We start from the raw sequence: 22,847 nt of genomic DNA, 5'->3' as shown, positions 1-22,847 counted from the left end.
CACATGGGACAATGCTCTAATAATGATGATCATCACACTTTTATTTATTTACAACTCAATATTACAACTCGATACTAGAACAAAATATGACTCTATATGAATGACTCCGGCGGTGTACCAGGATGTGCAATGATCTAGCGTAGCAATGACATCAAAAAACGGACAATCCATGAAAACATCATGCTAGATATCTTACGATCATGCAAAGCAATATGACAATGAATGCTCAAGTCATGTATATGATGATGATGGAAGTTGCATGGCAATATATCTCGGAATGGCTATGGAAATGCCATGATAGGTAGGTATGGTGGCTGTTTTGAGGAAGATATAAGGAGGCTTATGTGTGCTAGAGCGTATCGTATCACGGGGTTTGGATGCACCGGCGAAGTTTGCACCAACTCCCGAGGTGAGAAATGTTGGGGAACATAGTAATTTCAAAAAAAATCCTACGCACACACAGGATCATGGTGATGCATAGCAAGGAGAGGGGAGAGTGTCGTCCACGTACCCTCATAGACCGTTAAGCGGAAGCTTATGACAACGCGGCTGATGTAGTCGTACGTATTCACGATCGACCGATCCTCGGTACCGAATGTACGTCACCTCCGCATTCAGCACACGTTCAGCTCGGTGACGTCTCGCGGACTCACGATCCAGTAGAGCTTGGAGAAGAGTTTCGTCAGCACGACGGCGTGGTGATGATGTTGATGAAGCTACTGTAGCAGGGCTTCACCTAAACACCGCTACAGTATGACCGAGGTGGATTATGGTGGAGGGGGGCACCGCACACGGCTGTGAGAGATATTTGTGATCAACTTGTGTGTCTAGAGGTGCCCCCTGCCCCTGTATATAAAGGAGCAAGGGGGAGGCCGGCCGGCCCTTGTTGGTGCGCCAGGAGGAGGAATCCTCCTCCTAGTAGGAGTAGGATTCCTCCCTTTCCTACTCCTACTAGGAGGGGGAAAGGAAGGGGAAGAAAGAGAAGGAAAGGGGCCCCCCCTCTCCTAGTCCAATTCGGACCAGAGGGAGGGGGCGCGCTGCCTGCCCTAGGCCGGCCCCTCTCTGTTTCCCTTATGGCCCAACAAGGCCCATTAGCCCCCGGGGGGCTCCGGTACTCCAGTAAATCCTGATTTCACCTGGAACTCTTCCGATGTCCAAATGTAGGCTTCCAATATATCAATATTTATGTCTCGACCATTTCGAGACTCCTCGTCATGTCCGTGATCATATCCAGGACTCTGAACTACCTTCGGTACATCGAAACATATAAACTCATAAAACCGATCGTCACAGAACTTTAAGCGTGCGGACCCTACGGGTTCGAGAACTATGTACACATGACCGAGACATGTCTCCGGTCAATAACCAATAGCGGAACCTAGATGCTCATATTGGTTCCTACATATTCTACGAAGATCTTTATCGGTCAAACCGCATAACACTATGCGTTGTTCTCTTTGTCGTCGGTATGTTACTTGCCCGAGATTCGATCGTCGGTATCCCAATACCTAGTTCAATCTCATTACCGGCAAGTCTCTTTACTCGTTCCGTAATACACTATCCTGCAACTAACTCATTAGTTGTATTGCTTGCAAGGCTTATAGTGATGTGTATTACCGAGAGGGCCCAGAGATAGCTCTCCGACAATCGGGGTGACAAATCTTAATCTTGATCTATGCTAACTCAACAAGTACCATCGGAGACACTTGTAGAGCACCTTTATAATCACCCAGTTACATTGTGACGTTTGGTAGCACACAAAGTGTTCCTCTGGTATTCGGGAGTTGCATAATCTCATAGTCATAAGAACATGTATAAGTCATGAAGAAAGCAATAGCAGTAAACAAAAACGATCAAGTGCTAAGCTAACGAAATGGGTCAAGTCAATCACATCATTCTCCTAATGATGTGATCCCATTTGATCAAATGACAACTCATGTCTATGGTTAGGAAACTTTACCATCTTTGATGAATGAGCTAGTCAAGTAGAGGCACACTAGTGACACTATGTTCGTCTATGTATTCATACATGTATTATGTTTCCGGTTAATACAATTCTAGCATGAATAATAAACATTTATCATGAAATAAGGAAATAAATAATAACTTTATTATTGCCTCTAGGGCATATTTCCTTCAGTCCCCTACTTGCACTAGAGTCAATAATCTAGATTACATAGTAATGATTCTAATACCCATGGAGCCTTGGTGTTGATCATGTTTTGCTCGTGGAAGAGGCTTAGTCAACGGGTCTGCAACATTTAGATCCATATGTATCTTGCAAATCTCTATGTCTCCCACCTGGGCTTGATCCCGGATGGAGTTGAAGAGTCTCTTGATGTGCTTGGTTCTCTTGTGAAATATGGATTCCTTTGCCAAGGCAATTGCACCAGTATTGTCATAAAAGATTTTCATTGAACCCGATGCACTAGGTATGACACCTAGATCGGATATGAACTCCTTCATCTAGACTCCTTCATTCGCTGCTTCCGAAGCAGGAATGTACTCCGCTTCACATGTAGATCCCGCCACCATGCTCTGTTTAGAACTGCTCCAACTGATAGCTCCACCGTTTAATATAAACATGTATCCGGTTTGTGATTTAGAATCATCCAGATCAGTGTCAAAGCTTGCATCAACGTAACCATTTACGATGAGCTCTTTGTCACCTCCATAAACGAGAAACATATCCTTGGTCCTTTTCAGGTACTTCAGGATGTTCTTGACCACTATCCAGTGATCCACTCCTGGATTACTTTGGTACCTCCCTGCTAGACTAATGGCAAGTCATACATCAGGTCTGGTACACAACATTGCATACATGATAGAGCCTATGGCTGAAGCATAGGGAACACTTTTCATTTTCTCTCTATCTTCTGCAGTAGTCGGGCATTGAGTCTTACTCAACTTCACACCTTGTAATACAGGCAAGAACCCTTTCTTAGCTTGATCCATTTTGAACTTCTTCAAAACTTTATCAAGGTATGTGCTTTGTGAAAGTCCAATTAAGCGTCTTGATCTATCTCTATAGATCTTGATGCCCAATATATAAGCAGCTTCACCGAGGTCTTCCATTGAAAAACTCTTATTCAAGTATCCTTTTATGCCATCCAGAAATTCTATATCATTTCCAATCAACAATATGTCATCCACATATAATATTAGAAATGCTACAGAGCTCCCACTCACTTTCTTGTAAATATAGGCTTCTCCAAAAGTCTGTATAAAACCATATGCTTTGATCACACTATCAAAACGTTTATTCCAACTCCGAGAGGCTTGCACCGGTCCATAAATGGATCGCTGGAGCCTGCACACTTTGTTAGCTCCCTTTGGATCGATAAAACCTTCAGGTTGCATCATATACAACTCTTCTTCCAGAAATCCATTCAGGAATGCAGTCTTTACATCCATTTGCCAAATTTCATAATGATAAAACGCGGCAATTGCTAACGTGATTCGGACGGACTTAAGCATCGCTACGGGTGAGAAGGTCTCATCGTAGTCAACTCCTTGAACTTATCGAAAACCTTTCGCAACAAGTCGAGCTTTGTAGATAGTAACATTACCGTCAGCGTCTGTCTTCTTCTTGAAGATCCATTTATTCTCGATAGCTTGCCGATCATCGGGCAAGTCAACCAAAGTCCACACTTTGTTCGCATACATGGATCCCATCTTAGATTTCATGGCCTCAAGCCATTTTGCGGAATCTGGGCTCATCATCGCTTCCTCATAGTTTGTAGGTTCGTCATGGTCAAGTAACATGACCTCCAGAACAGGATTACCATACCACTCTGGTGCGGATCTTACTCTGGTTGACCTACGAGGTTCGGTAGTAACTTGATCTGAAGTTTCATGATCATCATCATTAGCTTCCTCGCTAATTGGTGTAGATGTCACAGGAACCGGTTTCTGTGATGAACTACTTTCCAATAAGGGAGCAGGTACAGTTACCTCATCAAGTTCTACTTTCCTCCCACTCACTTCTTTCGAGAGAAACTCCTTCTCTAGAACGGATCCATTCTTAGCAACGAATGTCTTACCTTCGGATCTGTGATAGAAGGTGTACCCAATAGTTTCCTTTGGGTATCCTATGAAGACACATTTCTCCAATTTGGGTTCGAGCTTATCAGGTTGAAGCTTTTTCACATAAGCATCGCAGCCCCAAACTTTAAGAAATGACAACTTTGGTTTCTTGCCAAACCATAGTTCATAAGGCGTCGTCTCAATGGATTTTGATGGTGCCCTATTTAACGTGAATGCAGCCGTCTCTAAAGAATAACCCCAAAATGATAGCGGTAAATCAGTAAGAGACATCATAGATCGCACCATATCTAGTAAAGTACGATTACGATGTTCGGACACACCATTACTGTCGTGGAATTGTCACGGCAGATGTCCTCTTGCAAGGACTTAGTCGTGGAGCCATCACAACTAGGAAGCTTAAAGGGGTTAATCGGGACAAAGGACACGAGAGGTTTATACTAGTTCAGCCCCTTACGGTGAAGGAAGGCCTACGTCTAGTTGGGTTGGTATTGGTTGAGGTTTCGATGACCAGGGAGTGAGATACGCTATGACTGGCTCTCGATCAGTTGTTTTCTTGCCCTTAAGCCGCCAACGGGTCGTCCCCTTATATACACGGGTTGACGCCCTGCGGCCTACAGAGTCCCGGCCGGCTCATAGACAGTCTCCGGCTCGGTGACTAGTTAATTCTACCTTATGATACAAGTCATGCCATAATGGAGGTTTACCACTATGGGCCTTAAGTCGCCTGTAGGCTTTAGACCCTTTATTGAACCCCCATATTCATGCTTGATCTTGGGCTTCTTCTGATGAGTCCCTCTTTGCGTAACCCGGCCCCTCCTGGGCGGCTTACACAAATAGTTATATCCCCAACATTAGGCCCCAGATTGATTTGAACCGGTTCATGTCAATCTTAAAATACCTTAAGAAACAAGCCTTCAGTCTTCTTGTCTGCGCAGAGGTTTTAACCCGCCATGATGTCATCTTCTGGATCTGCGTTAACCCGTCGTGACATCATCTTCAATTAAATTCATATTTTACTCCATCATATCTTCCAACGGATCTTTGCCTTTACTGACCATTCCAAAAAACCAGGCGTCGGGGTCGCTGGATAATGATGTTCGGTCCCCTCGTTTCTCGTGCCGTCTCAGTCGGCCCTTCCTTATAAATAGGTGCGACCTAGGTCTTTCCCATTCTCCTTCCTTGGTCGTCTTCCTCCTCGCACTATTTCTCTGCCGCTCGAGCTCTGCTGCCGCCGCCGCAGATTTCCTCGTCTTCTCCAACTCAGTCCGCTGCATCAACCTGACTTGACCAGAGAAACGCGACGGAACCCTGCAACAGCTCTGCATCCGTATGTCCTTTTCCTTCCCTGCTTTTAGATCTGCATTGCGGCCTCCCGAGTTCGTCGGTGTTCATCGCCGCCCGTTGCAAACCCTTGATAGTTTTCCTCCTCAGTGCTCCTTTTTGATCTTTAGACAGTTAGAACTACTACGGCGGCTGTTCTGCACCCATCTCGAATAGAAATAGATCTCATTTCCCTTGTTTAAAGGCCTCTTTCAAGTGTATGAACTTCTCTGCACTGGTTTTAGGTCTAGAAATTTTTCTTTTCAGAACGATCGTTTGATCCAAAATAATAGCTGCAACTTGTGAAACCTGTTTGTTCCACACTTAGCCAAAAAACGGCATCTGTCGACTTTGTTTCAGCCATAGTAGTTCATGTGACCGGTTTAAGATAATACTGACTGTCAGCACTGCCTGCTTTTGGCAACTTAAGACAATTTTCATCATCGTTAATACTTGCAGCTGTTTAAACATTATCACACAACCACCTGTATGTCATTAGGCCCCTACTTAAGCCGCCATCTCAGACAACCCAATAATACTTATTCTCCAGGTTATAATAAACCGGAAAATTTCCTTTATCTTGTTGTAGGCTTCAATTTACTCAATGGCACCCAAAGCTGTTAAACCTCCGATTACCTGCAACTGGGTCCCATCCATTGTTACGGAGAGCAAACTGTCAGAGTTTGTGAAGTCCGGCCATCTGCCCAAGAAGGACGTCATGTCTTATCATGCTCCTGACCCGTCTGAAGAGAAACCTCAACCCAAGGAATGGGAGGTGATCATTTTTACCGATCACATGAGCCGGGGATTTGCTCCTCCCGGTTCAAAATTCTTTAGAGACGTTTTGCACTTCTTTAACTTAAGACCTCAAGACATCGGGCCCAACTCCGTGTCAAATATCTGCAACTTTCAAGTTTTCTGTGAGGTTTACCTTGGAGAAGAACCCAGCCTACTCCTGTTCAGGGAATTGTTCTATTTGAACCGGCAGAATGAACGGGCCAACGGGCCCAGTCTGGAGCTTGGTGGCATATCAATTCAAAGGCGGAGAGACTGCCTGTTCCCTTATGCTGAATTGCCGAGTCATCCAAAGGACTGGAACCAGACATGGTTCTACTGCCAAGATACTTCTCCGGCTGGCGAAAATCCACTGCCCGGCTTCCGCGCATTGTGCCTTGAACCTACTCACCCGCTGCCGGATAAGTTGACAGCTATTGAACGCCTGCCACTCACCCCCAAAATCAAGAGGATTAAAGATCTTTTAGGGAACGGCTTAGATGGCATTGACTTGGTCCGAGTCTGGATTGCCTGGAGAATAATTCTGTTAAGCTGCCACCCCGGCTTAATGTGTAATTATTCAGGCGAGAAGAATGACCCTCAACGTCATAACCCTGACGACTTACCAGATGACGTAGTGGAAGCTACAACTCAGTCCTTGTTGAAAGAGGGCACAGTGAATAGTAATGCCTTCGGTTTACTACCTTTTTGCCAGAAGAACCCGGCCCCTGCAGTAAGTTTCCAGCCATCGGGTTATGTTTTATCATGTTAGGTTGTATTCTTACGCATAACCAGTTATAACCTTTTACAGGCAAATGATAGCTTCTGGAACACGCAATATGATCGTGAGGCGGCCAAGAAAGCCAGGGCGGCCAAGAGAGCCGAAAAGAAAACCACCAAGCCCACCACCTCAAGGAAAAGGAAGCCAAGCGCCTCTGAGCTGTTTCAGCTTGATGATACTGATGATAATGAGGAAGAGGTAACCTTTGAAATTCCCTTTCTCCTTTATTTGTACCTTACTGATGCTAACCTTCTTTCAGGAAGACACGGGCAACAGCCAACCCGTCGAGGAAGAGGTAATTGTAATCTCCTCCGGCTCTGAGCTTCAGCCGCGTCAGAAAATTCGAAGAGTAACCCAGAAAGTAAGATTTTCACATCCTTTGGCTTACCAAGATCCTGACTTTCTTTTGAAGCGACAGAATTATGAGAGCCGGAGGCAGACCCGGACCAGCAAAGACGCGAAACTCTCCTCCGGCTTACCTGATGTGACCAGGAAACGCTAGACTGAGGTTATCTCCGATTTACACCTTCTTTTTCCTTTGGCAGGCTTCATTTGTTAGCCTCTCAATTATTCTGACTCCAACTATCAGGATATTTCACCTTCCTCCGGTGAGTCTATGCAGTCCGACATGCCAGCCTTCAAAACTGCTCCCGGGTAATATAAACTTGTTGTACCTTATGCTTTATTTTACTCATATTTGTTGTATTTAACTTGTCTACCTTTTCCACAGTGTGCAAGTAAAGCCCAGCAAAAGGGCAAAAAAGAATAAGCCGCCCCAAGAGCCGGTTGTGACTGAACCAGAGTTGGGCACAGCTACTCCTGATGCCTCTGCTCACGAGCCGCCACCTCAACCGTCTCATGATGTTCCTATATCTTCCTCTGACCCGCCTACTGAACAAACCCTCAACGATTCTGGTAACCCGGAGGCTCCTAGCCCCGCCAAGGCAAATGATCAGGAAGTTGAAATTCTCAAGACTCAGTTTGTTGAGCCGGCACAGCCGTCTGCACTTGCCAAGTGTTCTAAAAAGGAATTGGTGGAACGCCGGAAGGCCAAGCTAGATGTCGCTGACTATACTCATTTGAGTATTGGAGAAATTGTCTCCGGCTATATCAATCAAGTACAAAGCAGTTGTGACCTGGAAATTGACATGGTGAAGCAGATACAGCAAAAATCTGAGGTATGACTTATACTAGCTTACTTTCAATCACACTTACTGTACCAATCCCCAAGTCTATTGCTTATGAATAAATATGATGTAGACTTAGAAAAATTGTTAGAGCTACTTATCCGGCTTAAAGAAAAAATAATTGAACCGGGTGTAACACAATACCTTTAACTTGCGATATACATTAGCCCCCAAGTGCCAAAAATCTTTGCTTGCAAGGTATTTGGGACTTAATATTCAGGACCGGCTTAATAATTTAGAAAGCTTCAGTATACATTAGCCCCCAAGTGTCAAGTATCTTTGCTTGCAAAGTGCTTGGGACTTAATAGTACTTACCATAAGTTTTACTACTATCTGGTGCAATGCAGGCCAACATAAGTAAATTTGAATTGGAGATTGTTGATTTGAAGAATCGCCTGGAAACCCAGGAAAGTGAAATTGAAAAGGCCAACTCCAAATTTGAATTCAGCGTCTCTGAACAAGAGAAGTTGAAGCAAAATTTTCAATCAGAGAAGAAAACTTGGGCTGATGAAAAGGCCGCACTGGTGACCCAGGCCGAGACAGCAGAGGCATTGCTTGCGGAAGCAACGGCCGAACTGTCTGACTTAAAGCGCCAGATATCTCGAATGGTTTCATCAATCTTCGGTGAGTGACTTATCCAAACCTTAAACACTACAAAACTCCTTGAATGACCATTTCAGTTGTCTCCTCTGACTCACCTTATGCTTAATAACGCAGGCCCCAGGAGCACAAATCTTAAGCAGAACATGGTGATCAAGCTGAAGGCGGTTTATACTCTGGTGGAACAACTCTACACCGGGTCACAACGTGCTCTGGCCGTTGTGGCTTTATCAAACGATGTTCCTTATCTCCTGCAAGATGTGCTGGAGCGGCTTGTTGTGCTACCTCAGCGAATCCAAGAGTTAAGACGAGCATCTGCAAGAGCCGTAGCTATAGCCGCATTGAGCCGGGCCAAGGCGTGGCTTCCAGAACTAGACCCCGCTGACATTGCTCTTGGGTATCCAAGTTTAAAGGAAGATGGCACCGTATTTAATGATAAGGATTTCACCGCCTGTGTGAAGGATATACGTCCGGTGGCAACTCTTATTGGGAACGATACTGACCTCACCAAGTGTCACCGGGTTATGACAAGGAGAACCGGAGAATCTCCATGCCACATTACGACGATGTCAGCTTGATCCCTCCAACCCGTAAGCACACCTTTGCTCCTGAAGTCGACCCAACTGGTTTAATAGATGATGAAGCTGAGTTTGAAGCCTTGCGTGGCATTGACTGGGCCTCATCATCCTTCCAGGACAAAGCAGCCGACGGAGAGACGGAGAATGATAATCCGGGGGCTTCAAGTCAACCCCAAGAGTATCTTGTCAGGCACCACCTGCTTATGTCATCGTAGAAAACAATGCATCATTCAGACTCGAGGAGTCTTGTAACAAAGTAAAAGATACTTTGAGTTTTCCTATGCCTTTGCGCATGCTTATGGCCCTTCGTACTTGCATAAGCCGCCGCCATTATTCTCTTTGTAGTTTGTATGAATCTGTTATGTCCTTTGCAAAAATACCTTGCATTGCCCTGTAGTGCTCACAGCTGTTTTTTCGGCTTATATAAACCAACCCCTGAGGGTAAACTTAACTCCTGAAAATTGGCACATATAAGTTCACCTGGTTCTTAACAACCTGATGTAACTAACATTAATTCTGGAAGACTGTAATGTATTCCATTGTATTTTCAAGAGGGTCACAAGATACCTAATGTTGGCACTTGTAAAATATGATGAACAAAATTCAAGGGTTTCTGATTCGAATACGATCAGTGACCCGTTCCAAAGGGGTTGAGCTAAGATTCGGATACGATCTGTTAGCCCCCAGTGGCTGTGGCAATGCCAATCAAGTGGGTATCGACAGCTATGTTCTCTTTGGTTCGAATACGACCTATGTTTGAACAGGAAGCCCCCAAGTGACCATAAGAGTTGTTTAATGATGCCGATTCAAATACGATCCACGTCAGACCCAAAAGGAGTTAAACTATGATTCAGATATGATCAAGAAGCCCCCGAGTGGGTTTGGCAGTATGCCGATCAAACGGGTATCGACAGCTATGTTCTCTTTGGTTCGAATACGACCTATGTTTGAACAGGAAGCCCCCAAGTGATCAACGGCTAGATTCAGATATGATCATAAGCCGGACCAAAGGAAAGCCGGATTCAGATATGATCCGCTTCTCCTTGGTTATCTCCACCATCTGTCAAGGAAAAACACATAAACCTTTTTTGGGAGTGGAAAAAAGGACAGAGGTCCTGCTTTATTGCTTTATATAATATACATAGTATAAGTATATACACATTAGAGCTGACGGCTCAAGTATAATAAGGCCGAAGATGGGCGATATTCCACGGCCGACGGGTCTCCTCCTCCGACTTACGTGAGTCTTTATGCTCTCGAACATCGATAAGGTAGTATGATCCATTGTTCAGATTCTTGCTGACACAAAGGGTCCTTCCCAAGGAGGGGATAGCTTGTGTATGTTAGATAGATCCTGGATGAGTCGGAGCACTAAGTCGCCTTCCTGAAAGGTTCTGGACTTAACCCGGCGGCTGTGGTAGCGACGCGGGTCTTGTTGGTAAATCGCCGAGCGGGCTATTGCCAAGTCTCGCTCTTCATCCAACAGGTCAAGTGCATCTTGCCGAGCTTTTTCATTGTCTTCCTCAACATAAGCCGCCACACAGGGTGAATCGTGATGGATGTCACTTGGCAGGACCGCCTCTGCTCCATACACCATAAAGAAAGGCGTGTAACCCGTAGATCTGTTAGGGGTAGTATTGATGCTCCAGAGTACAGAAGATAACTCCTCCACCCAACAACCCGGCGTCCGCTGTAAAGGGACCAAGAGCCGGGGCTTGATACCCTTCAAGATTTCTTGATTGGCTCGTTCTGCTTGGCCATTTGATTGAGGGTGAGCTACAGCTGAAACGTCAAGCCGGATATGCTCTCGTTGACAGAACTCTTCCATAGCTCCTTTGGAAAGGTTAGTACCATTATCAGTTATGATGCTGTGTGGAAAACCAAAGCGAAAAATCACCTTTTTCATAAACTGGACTGCTGTGGCTGCATCACACTTACTGACTGGCTCCGCCTCCACCCACTTTGTGAACTTGTCAACTGCCACCAAGAGGTGAGTCTTTTTATCCTTAGATCTCTTGAAAGGCCCAACCATATCAAGCCCCCAGACTGCAAACAGCCAGGTAATTGGAATCATCCTTAACTCTTGAGCCGGCACATGGGCTCGTCGTGAGAATTTCTGACATCCGTCACATTTACTGACCAGGTCTTCCGCATCAGCATGAGCCATCAGCCAATAGAACCCATGACGGAAGGCTTTGGCCACAAGAGATTTTGAGCCAGCGTGATGACCACAATCACCTTCATGAATTTCACGAAGGATCTCCTGACCCTCACAGGTGACACGCAACGTTGAATCACTCCAGTGACGCTGTAATGATGTAACTCGCCATTGACAATTGTCATGGACTTGGACCGCCGGACGATTTGTCTTGCCAAGGTCTCGTCCTCTGGCAACTCTCTCCGGGTCATGTAAGCCAAATAAGGCACTGTCCAATCCGGGGTAATGTGGAGAGCCGCCACCAGTTGTGCCTCCGGGTCTGGTATTGCCAGATCTTCTTCTGTAGGTAACTTAACAGAAGGATTATGCAAAACATCAAGAAAGGTGTTAGGAGGCACCGGCTTACGCTGAGACCCCAGCCGGCTTAGGGCATCCGCCGCCTCATTCTTCCTTCGATCAATGTGTTCCATTACGTAACCCTTGAAATATCCAGCCACAACATCGACTTCACGACGGTAAGCCGCCATGAGGGGATCTTTAGAGTCCCACTTGCCTGACACCTGTTGAGCCACAAGGTTTGAGTCTCCTAAGCATCTTACCCGGCTCAAGTTCATCTCTTTGGCCATCCGAAGACCATGGAGCAGGGCCTCATACTCAGTTGCATTGTTAGTGCAAGGAAACATAAGCCGGAGCACATAACAAAATTTGTCACCCCGAGGGGAAGTTAATACAACTCCGGCCCCCGAGCCTTCCAACTGTCTGGACCCATCAAAGTGAATAATCCAATAAGTGTTATCGGGCTTCTCCTCAGGTGCCTGTAGCTCTGTCCAGTCGTTGATGAAATCCACCAAAGCTTGAGACTTAATGGCAGTGCGTGGCGCGTACTTCAGACCATGAGGCCCGAGCTCGATGGCCCATTTGGCGACTCGTCCTGTAGCCTCTCTGTTTTGAATAATGTCTCCCAAGGGGGCAGAACTTACCACAGTGATAGGGTGACCTTGGAAGTATTGCTTTAGCTTCCGGCTTGACATGAACACCCCGTAAACAAGTTTCTGCCAATGAGGATATCTTTGCTTTGACTCGATGAGTACCTCATTGACATAATAAACCGGCCGTTGAACCGGGTGTTCCTTACCAGCCTCCTCGCGCTCTACCACAATCGCCACACTGATGGCTCATGAATTAGCAGCCACATATAACAGCAAAGGCTCTTTGTCAATGGGAGCCGCAAGAACCGGCGGTTCAGATAACTGCCTCTTCAAATCCTCAAAAGTAGCATTAGCGGCATCACTCCAGACAAAGGTGTCTGCCTTCTTCATTAATTGGTACAGCGGTAGGGCCTTCTCACCTAACCGGCTTATGAACCGGCTCAAAGCGGCAACACGACCCACCAATCGCTAAACATCATTAATACATGCTGGTTTAGCCAAAGAAGTGATTGCCTTAATCTTCTCCGGATTAGCCTCGATGCCCCTGTTTGAGACCAAGAATCCCAAAAGCTTGCCTGCATGCACACCAAATACACACTTCTCCGGGTTAAGCATCATTTTGTAAACCTGGAGATTGTCAAAGGTTTCTCTGAGATCAGACATCAAGGTTTCCGCCTCTCTGGATTTCACTACTATGTCATCCACATAAGCATGAACATTGCGCCCAATCTGATCGTGAAGACAATTCTGTACACATCATTGATAAGTCGCCTGGGCACTCTTGAGCCCAAACGGCATAGACACATGGCAGAAGGCTCCGAACGGGGTGATGAAGGCCGTTTTCTCCTAGTCCTTAACTGCCATCTTGATCTGATGATAGCCAGAATAAGCATCCAAAAAACTCAAACGCGCACAACCTGCCGTAGCATCAATGATTTTATCAATACGGGGAGAGCAAAAGGATCAGCCGGACAAGCCCTATTTAAGTCCGTGTAATCCACACACATCCGCCAGGTGCCATTTTTCTTGAGTACGAGCACCGGGTTAGCTAACCATTCTGGGTGAAAAACTTCAACAATAAACCCAGCCGCCAAGAGCCGGGCGACCTCTTCTCCTATAGCTTTTCATCGCTCTTCATTGAATCGCCGCAGAAATTGCCTGACCGGCTTATACTTCGGATCAATATTAAGAGTGTGCTCAGCGAGTTCTCTCGGTACACCCGGCATGTTAGAAGGTTTCCATGCAAAGATGTCCCGGTTCTCACGGATGAACTCGATGAGCGGGCTTTCCTATTTAGGATCCAAGTTGGCACTGATGCTGAATTGCTTAGATGAATCGCCTGGAGTGAAATCAACAAGCTTAGTCTCTGCAGCCGATTTAAACTTCATGGCCGGGTCATGCTCCGTAGTTGGCTTCTTGAGAGAAGTCATATCTGCCAGGTCAACGTTATCTTGATAAAATTTGAGCTCCTCCGCTGCACAGACATACTCGGCGTAAGCCGCATCGCCCTCTTCACACTCCAGGGCCACCTTTCAGCTTCCATGCACTGTGATGGTACCCTTGTAACCCGGCATCTTGAGTTGTAGATACACATAACACGGCCATGCCATGAATTTGGCATAGGCTGGCCGCCCGAACAAAGCATGATATGGACTCTTGATTTTCACCACCTCAAAAGTTAACTTTTCTGCCCTAGAATCATGCTCGTCTCCGAAGGCCACCTCTAGCTCAATCTTCCCCACAGGATACGCCGACTTACCGGGCACCACTCCATGGAAGACGGTGTTGGAAGTCTTTAAATTCTTGTCAGTTAAGCCCATGCGCCGAAAGGTCTCGTAATAGAGGATGTTGATGCTGCTACCTCCATCCATGAGCACTTTAGTAAACTTATAACCACCAACTTGCGGTGCCACCACTAGGGCCAGTTGACCCGGATTATCAACCCGGGGAGGGTGATCCTCCCTGCTCCAGACAATAGGCTGTTCCGGCCACCTCAAGTAACGAGGGACTGCCGGTTCAACAGAATTCACAACCCTCTTATGAACTTTCTGATCACGTTTACACAAACTTGTGGTGAACATGTGATACTGCCCACTACTTAACTGTTTCGGATGGCTCTGATAACCCGACTGCTGCTGCTGCTGACCTCCTTGACCAGACTGCTATTGATTATTACCACCCTGGCTTCCCTGAAAACCGGATCCTGAACCACCGCCCGGGCCATGAAAGCCGCCGGCTCCTAAACCGCCGCCTGGGCCTTGATTGCCATCAAATGTGTTAGAATTCTTGAAAGCTTTCATAATTGTGCAATCCTTCCATAAATGAGTCGCTGGTCGTTCCCGGGTACCGTGTTTCGGGCAGGGTTCATTGAATAGTTGCTCGAGAGACGGACCTGACCCACCAAACCGGGGTGGCTTTCCCTTGCGCTTCTGATTGTTATCCTGTGCATTGGCCACAAATTCCGGGTTACTGTCCGCCTTACACTTATTACCTCCTTGACTCGCCGGGTTATGTTGCTGACCCTTTCCATTGCCGTTCTTCTTTCCCTTTCCTGTCTTTTCCTCATCAGACGCGGAATCCTTGGTACTATCAGAATCGACATACTTGACTAAAGCCGCCATCAGCGTCCCCATATCGTTGCAATCACGCTTAAGGCGCCCCAGCTTCTGTCTCAGAGGTTCAAAGCGGCAATTCTTCTCCAGCATGAGAACTGCTGAGCCGGCATCCATCTTGTCAGACGAATGTATTATATCCTTGACCTGGCGCACCCAATGAGTCGTAGATTCACCTTCTTCCTGCTTACAATTTGTCAGACCCACAATTGACATAGACTGCTTGCAAGTATCTTTGAAGTTCTGGATGAAACGGGCTTTTAGCTCCGCCCATGAACTAATGGAGTTGGGTGGCAAACCCTTTAACCAAGAATGGGCCGTTCCGTCCAGCATCATGGTGAAATATTTAGCCATCGCCTCATCACTAACCTCTAGCAGCTCCATAGCCATCTCATAACTTTCAATCCATGCCCCAGGCTGTAAATCGGTAGTATAATTCAGCACCTTCCAAGGCCCCTTGAAATCCTTGGGCAGACGTACATTATGTAAAGCCGGTACCAGACAAGGAACTCCTCCGGTTCTAGTAGCAACCCCCGCTTCAACGGAAGTCGTCGGGTAAGCCGGTGAGTTCTGTTGGGCTGCTAGCTGAGCCGCTAGCTAAGCCGCCCGCTCGTCCTCCTGACGTATCCGATCTTGAACCGGGTTATGCCCGCCGGGCTGGTTCCGGCGCTGAGCGTTACTTGACAAGGCCTCTGATTCCATGTTCCTACTATAACTCGGGCTCCGATTTTGACGAGGCGGAGCTAACCAGGGCGGAGGAGTCGAGTGAATCCTATCCCGATTGTAGGAGTAGGTCTGTTGCTGAGCCAGGGCTGTTTGGACAAGTTCTCTGATCTTCCGGGTTTCCACCGCTGTCGGATCATTCCCATCGACCGGGAGAGCCGCCAAACATGCTGATGCTGCAATTAAGTTCTCCATGGGGTTGGAGAAGTGACCCTGCGGTATTGGCACGTAATTGGGCGGTGCCATATTGCCGTGAGGCGGTGCCATCCCCTGAGGCCAGACTGGACCTCCCGCTCCGGATGTAATAAGCTGATTCGCACCTGGCGGGTTACTTGGGCCGGCCCCGGGTGTAGCAAAGAGATTCCGAGGTTCATAATTCTGAGGTAAACGGGACTGAGTTTTCTGATGTCTCCTCCTCATTACCTCATTAGATGCGTTCAGGCTCAACGTGAGCTGCAAGGCCTCTACCCGAAGTTGCCGCGCCCGTACGTCCAAAGCCGCCCGCTCTGCTGCTAATCTAGCGTCCTCAGCTGCTAAGGTTTCTTTGACCTGGGCGATCTCGTCGCGAACCTGTGCCACCTCCGCCTCATGCTCAGATTGGTTCGCAGGGATGACTGTAACAGTTAACAAAGCCGTAAGCTTATCCATGAGATCCATCAGCACCTGAGCCGGTGAGCGCACAGGGCCTCCTGCCCTGGCTGCTCCTAACCCGGACGTTATCGCCACTGAAGCCGTAGAATTTTGGCCGGGTTGAGTACCAGCCATGAAGACTCCTGCCCGGTTTGGCGACTCTGAGAGGTCCGGAATAGTGCTGCCATCGGAACAACCCCCAAGCACGCCATCTTGAACTTGATACAACGAATCTGTTGAGCCGGCGGATGAATTATCGTCAGAGAGGACGGACGGCTCACCATCACCTTCCGATCCTTCAGGAAGTTCACCTCCATGGATGCAACCCGCAATGGCACGCTTCACGATGGGTTGAGCTCGGGCGGGTTTCGCACGCTGAGCCATCTCGACGAGGTCGGTGCAGCTGTCCGGCTCAGGGCCCGGCTCACCAATCCGGCCGATGAAGACATGAATTCCGCCAAAGGGGACCCGGTAGCCGTACTCAATTGAACCGGCGTCAGGGCCCCAGCCTTTGTCGTCGATGTAGATCTTGCCGCGACGACTCTTGGTCATCCAGCCAACTGCGTATCCCTCGAGCCCTTCGAAGCTGCCCTTCAAGAACTCGAATCCACTGTGCGATGGCCCCACGGTGGGTGCCAACTGTCGTGGAATTGTCACGGCAGATGTCCTCTTGCAAGGACTTAGTCGTGGAGCCATCGCAACTAGGAAGCTTAAAGGGGTTAATTGGGACAAAGGACACGAGAGGTTTATACTAGTTCAGCCCCTTACGGTGAAGGAAGGCCTACGTCTAGTTGGGTTGGTATTGCTTGAGGTTTCGATGACCAGGGAGCGAGATACGCTATGCCTGGCTCTCGATCAGTTATTTTCTTGCCCTTAAGCCGCCAATGGGTCGTCCCCTTATATACACGGGTTGACGCCCTGCGGCCTACAGAGTCCTGACCGGCTCATAGACAGTCTCCGGCTCGGTGACTAGTTAATTCTACCTTATGATACAAGTCATGCCATCATGGCAGTTTACCACTATGGGCCTTAAGTCGCCTGTAGGCTTTAGACCCTTTATTGAACCGCCATCTTCATGCTTGATCTTGGGCTTCTTCTGATGAGTCCCTCTTTGCGTAACCCGGACCCTCCTGGGCGGCTTACACAAATAGTTATATCCCCAACAATTACGCTGTGGTGTTCCGGGTGGCGTGAGTTGCGAAACTACTCCGCATTGTTTCAAATGTAGGCCAAACTCATAACTCAAATATTCTCCTCGACGATCAGATCGTAGAAACTTTATTTTCTTGTTACGATGATTTCCACTTCACTCTGAAATTTTTTGAACTTTTCAAATGTTTCAGACTTATGTTTCATTAAGTAGATATACCCATACCCGCCGCTCAAATCATCTGTGAAGGTGAGAAAATACCCGCCACTCTGAAATATTCTCCTCGACGATCAAATCATCTGTGAAGGTGAGAAAATAACGATACCCGCTGCAAGCCTCAATATTCATCAGACCACATACATCAGTATGTATGATTTCCAACAAATCTGTTGCTCGCTCCATAGTTCCGGAGAACGGCGTTTTAGTCATCTTGCCCATAAGGCACGGTTCGCAAGTACCAAGTGATTCATAATCAAGTGATTCCAAAAGTCCATCGGTATGGAGTTTCTTCATGCGCTTTATACCAATATGACCAAAACGGCAGTGCCACAAATAAGTTGCACTATGATTATCAACTCTGCATCTTTTGGCTTCAACATTATGAATATGTGTATCACTACTATCGAGATTTAAGAAAAATAGACCACTCTTCAAGGGTGCATGACCATAAAAGATATTACTCATATAAATAGAACAACCATTATTCTCAGATTTAAATGAATAACCGTCTCGCATCAAACAAGATCCATATATAATGTTCATGCTTAACGCTAGCACCAAATAACAATTATTTAGGACTAAAACTAATCCCGAAGGTAGATGTAGAGGTAGCGTGCCGACGGCGATCACATCGACTTTGGAACCATTTCCCATGCGCATTGTCAACTCGTCCTTAGCCAGTCTTCGCTTAATCCGTAGTCCCTGTTTCGAGTTGCAAATATTAGCAATAGAACCAGTATCAAATACCCAGGTGCTACTGCGAGCTCTGGTAAGGTACACATCAATAACATGTATATCACATATACGTTTTTTTACCTTGCCATCCTTCTTATCCGCTAAATACTTGGGGCAGTTCCGCTTCCAGTGACCAGTCTGTTTGCAGTAGAAGCACTCAGTCTCAGGCTTTGGTACAGACTTGGGTTTCTTCTCCTGAGCAGCAACTTGTTTGTCATTCTTATTGAAGTTCCCCTTCTTCTTCCCTTTACCCTTTTTCTTAAAACTGGTGGTTTTGTTAACCATCAACACTTGATGCTCCTTTTTGATTTCTACCTCCGCAGCCTTTAGCATCGCGAAGAGCTCGGGAATTGTCTTATTCTTCCCTTGCATATTATAGTTCATCACGAAGCTTTTGTAGCTTGGTGGCAGTGATTGAAGAACTATGTCAATGACACTATCAACAGGAAGATTAACTCCCGGTTGAGTCAAGTGATTATGAGACCCAGACATTTTGAGTATATGCTCACTGACAGAACTATTCTCCTCCATCTTGCAGCTATAGAACTTATTGGAGACTTCATATCTCTCAATCCGGGCATTTGCTTGAAATATTAACTTCAACTCCTGGAACATCTCATATGCTCCATGACGTTCAAAACATCGTTGAAGTCCCGGTTCTAAGCCATAAAGCATGGCACATTGAACTATCGAGTAGTCATCAGCTTTGCTCTGCCAGACGTTCATAATATCTAGTGTTGCTCCTGCAGCATGTTTGGCACTTAGCGGTGCTTCCAGAACGTAATTCTTCTGTGCAGCAATGAGGATAATCCTCAAGTTACGGACCCAGTTCGTGTAATTGCTACCATCATCTTTCAACTTTGCTTTCTCAAGGAATGCATTAAAATTCAATGGAACAACAGCACGGACCATCTGTCTACAACAACATAGATAAGCAAAATACTATCAGGTACTAAGTTCATGATAAATATAAGTTCAATTAATCATATTACTTAAGAACTCCCACTTAGATAGACATCCCTCTAATCATCTAAGTGATCACGTGATCCATATCAACTAAACCATAACCGATCATCACGTGAAATGGAGTAGTTTTCAATGGTAAACATCACTATGTTGATCATATCTACTATATGATTCAAGTTCGACCTTTCGGTCTCAGTGTTCTGAGGCCATATCTGCATATGTTAGGCTCGTCAAGTTTAACCCGAGTATTCTGCGTGTGCAAAACTGGCTTGCACCCGTTGTAGATGGACGTAGAGCTTATCACACCCGATCATCACGTGGTGTCTCGGCACGACGAACTTTGGGAATGGTGCATACTCAGGGAGAACACTTTTATCTTGAAATTTAGTGAGAGATCATCTTATAATCGTATCGTCAAACAAAGCAGAATAAGGTGCATAAAGGATAAACATCACATGCAATCAATATAAGTGATATGATATGGCCATCATCATCTTGTGCTTGTGATCTCCATCTCCGAAGCACCGTCATGATCACCATCGTCACCGGCGCGACACCTTGATCTCCATCGTAGCATCGTTGTCGTCTCACCAACTATTGCTTCTACGACTATCGCTACTGCTTAGTGATAAAGTAAAGCAATTACAGGGCGATTGCATTGCATACAATAAAGCGACAACCATATGGCTCCTACCAGTTGGCGATAACTCCGTTTCAAAACATGATCATCTTATACAATATAGCATCATGTCTTGACCATATCACATCACAACATGCCATGCAAAAACAAGTTAGACGTCCTCTACATTGTTGTTGCAAGTTTTACGTGGCTTCTACGGGCTTAGCAAGAAACGTTCTTACCTATGCATCAAAACCACAACGATAGTTCATCAAGTTAGTGTTGTTTTAACCTTCTCAAGGACCGGGTGTAGCCACACTCGGTTCAACTAAAGTTGGAGAAACTGACACCCGCCAGCCACCTATGTGCAAAGCACGTCGGTAGAACCAGTCTCACATAAGCGTACACGTAATGTTGGTCCGGACCGATTCATCCAACAATACCGCTAAACCAAAGTATGACATGCTGGTAAGCAGTATGACTTGTATCGCCCACACCTCACTTGTGTTCTACTCGTGCATATAACATCTACGCATAAAACCTGGCTCGGATGTCACTGTTGGGGAACGTAGTAATTTCAAAAAAAATTCCTACGCGCACGCAGGATCATGGTGATGCATAGCAACAAGAGGGGAGAGTGTCGTCCATGTACCCTCTTAGACCATTAAGCGGAAGCATTATGACAACGCGGTTGATGTAGTCGTACGTCTTCACGATCGACCGATCCTCAGTACCGAACGTACGGCACCTCCGTGTTCAGCACACATTCAGCTCGGTGACGTCCCGCGAACTCACGATCCAGTAGAGCTTGGGGAAGAGTTTTGTCAGCACGGCGGCATGGTGACGATGTTGATGAAGCTACCGCGGCTGGGCTTCGCCTAAACACCGCTACAGTATGACCGAGGTGGATTATGGTGGAGGGGGCACCGCACACGGCTGGGAGAGATCTTTGTGATCAACTTGTGTGTCTAGAGGTGCCCCCTGCCCCTGTATATAAAGGATCAAGGGGGAGGCTGGCCGACCCTTGTTGGTGCGCCAGGAGGAGGAATCCTCCTCCTAGTAGGAGTAAGATTCCTCCCTTTCCTACTCCTACTAGGAGGGGGAAAGGAAGGGGAAGAAAGAGAAGGAAAGGGGGCGCCATCCCCCCCTCTCCTAGTCCAATTCGGACCAGAGGGAGGGGGCGCGCTGCCTGCCCTAGGCCGGCCCCTCTCTCTTTCTCTTATGGCCCAACAAGGCCCATATAGCCCCCGGGGGGTTCCGGTAACCCCTCCGGTACTCCGGTAAAATCCCGATTTGACCCGGAACTCTTTCGATGTCCAAATGTAGGCTTCCAATATATCAATCTTTATGTCTCGACCATTTGGAGACTCCTCCTCATGTCCGTGATCATATCCGAGACTCCGAACTACCTTCAGTACATCAAAACATATAAACTCATAAAATCGATTGTCACAGAACTTTAAGCGTGCGGACCCTACGGGTTCGAGAACTATGTAGACATGACCGAGACATGTCTCCGATCAATAACCAATAGCGGAACCTGGATGCTCATGTTGGTTCCTACATATTCTACGAAGATCTTTATCGGTCAAACTGCATAACACTATGCGTTGTTCTCTTTGTCATTGGTATGTTACTTGCCCGAGATTCGATCGTGGTATCCCAATACCTAGTTCAATCTCGTTACTGGCAAGTCTCTTTACTCGTTCTATAATACACTATCCCACAACTAACTCATTAGTTGTATTGCTTTCAAGGCTTATAGTGATGTGTATTACCGAGAGGGACCAGGGATACCTCTCCGACAATCGGAGTGACAAATCCTAATCTTGATCTATGCCAACTCAACAAGTACCATCGGAGACACTTGTAGAGAACCTTTATAATCACCCAGTTACGTTGTGACGTTTGGTAGCACACAAAGTGTTTATTTGGTATTCGGGAGTTGCATAATCTCATAGTCATAAGAACATGTATAAGTCATGAAGAAAGCAATAGCAGTAAAAAAAGATCAAGTACTAAGCGAACGGAATGGGTCATGTCAATCACATCATTCTCCTAATGATGTGATCCCATTTGATCAAATGACAACTCATGTCTATGGTTAGGAAACTTAACCATCTTTGATGAATGAGCTAGTCAAGTAGAGGCACGCTAGTGACACTATGTTTGTCTATGTATTCACACATGTATTATGTTTCCGGTTAATACAATTCTAGCATGAATAATAAATATTTATCATGAAATAAGGAAATAAATAATAACTTTATTGTTGCATCTAGGGCATATTTCCTTCAAGAAAGGGCAATGCATGGTACCGAAGAGGCTAGCAATGATGGAAGGGTGAGAGTGCGTATAATCCATGTACTCAACATTAGTCATAAAGAACTCACATACTTATTGCAAAAGTTTATTGGCCCTCAAAGCAAAGTACTATGCGCATGCTCCTAGGGGGATAGATTGGTAGGAAAAGACCATCGCTCGTCCCCGACCGCCACTCGTAAGGAAGACAATCAATAAATAAGTGAAGAGAAACAGGCAATCCAAACTTCAAATGATATAAGCGAAGCACATGAAGCATTCTATAAAGCCATACTCAAAAGATATAAGTGAAGTGCAATGAGAATTCTATAAATCAACCAAGGACTATCTCATACCAGCATGGTACATAAAAGAAATGTGAAAACTAAGTGCAAAAGAAGCTCCAAGATTGCACATATCGCATAAACGAAACGAATCCGAAAACATACCGATACTTGTTGAAGAAAGATGGGATGCCTTCAGGGGCATCTGTCGGTGTCAAAACCGGCGGATCTTGG

Source organism: Triticum dicoccoides, chromosome 2A, assembly GCF_002162155.2.
Source record: "Triticum dicoccoides isolate Atlit2015 ecotype Zavitan chromosome 2A, WEW_v2.0, whole genome shotgun sequence".
NCBI classification, from domain to species: Eukaryota; Viridiplantae; Streptophyta; class Magnoliopsida; order Poales; family Poaceae; genus Triticum; species Triticum dicoccoides.
Note: the sequence above shows the minus strand (reverse complement) of the source record.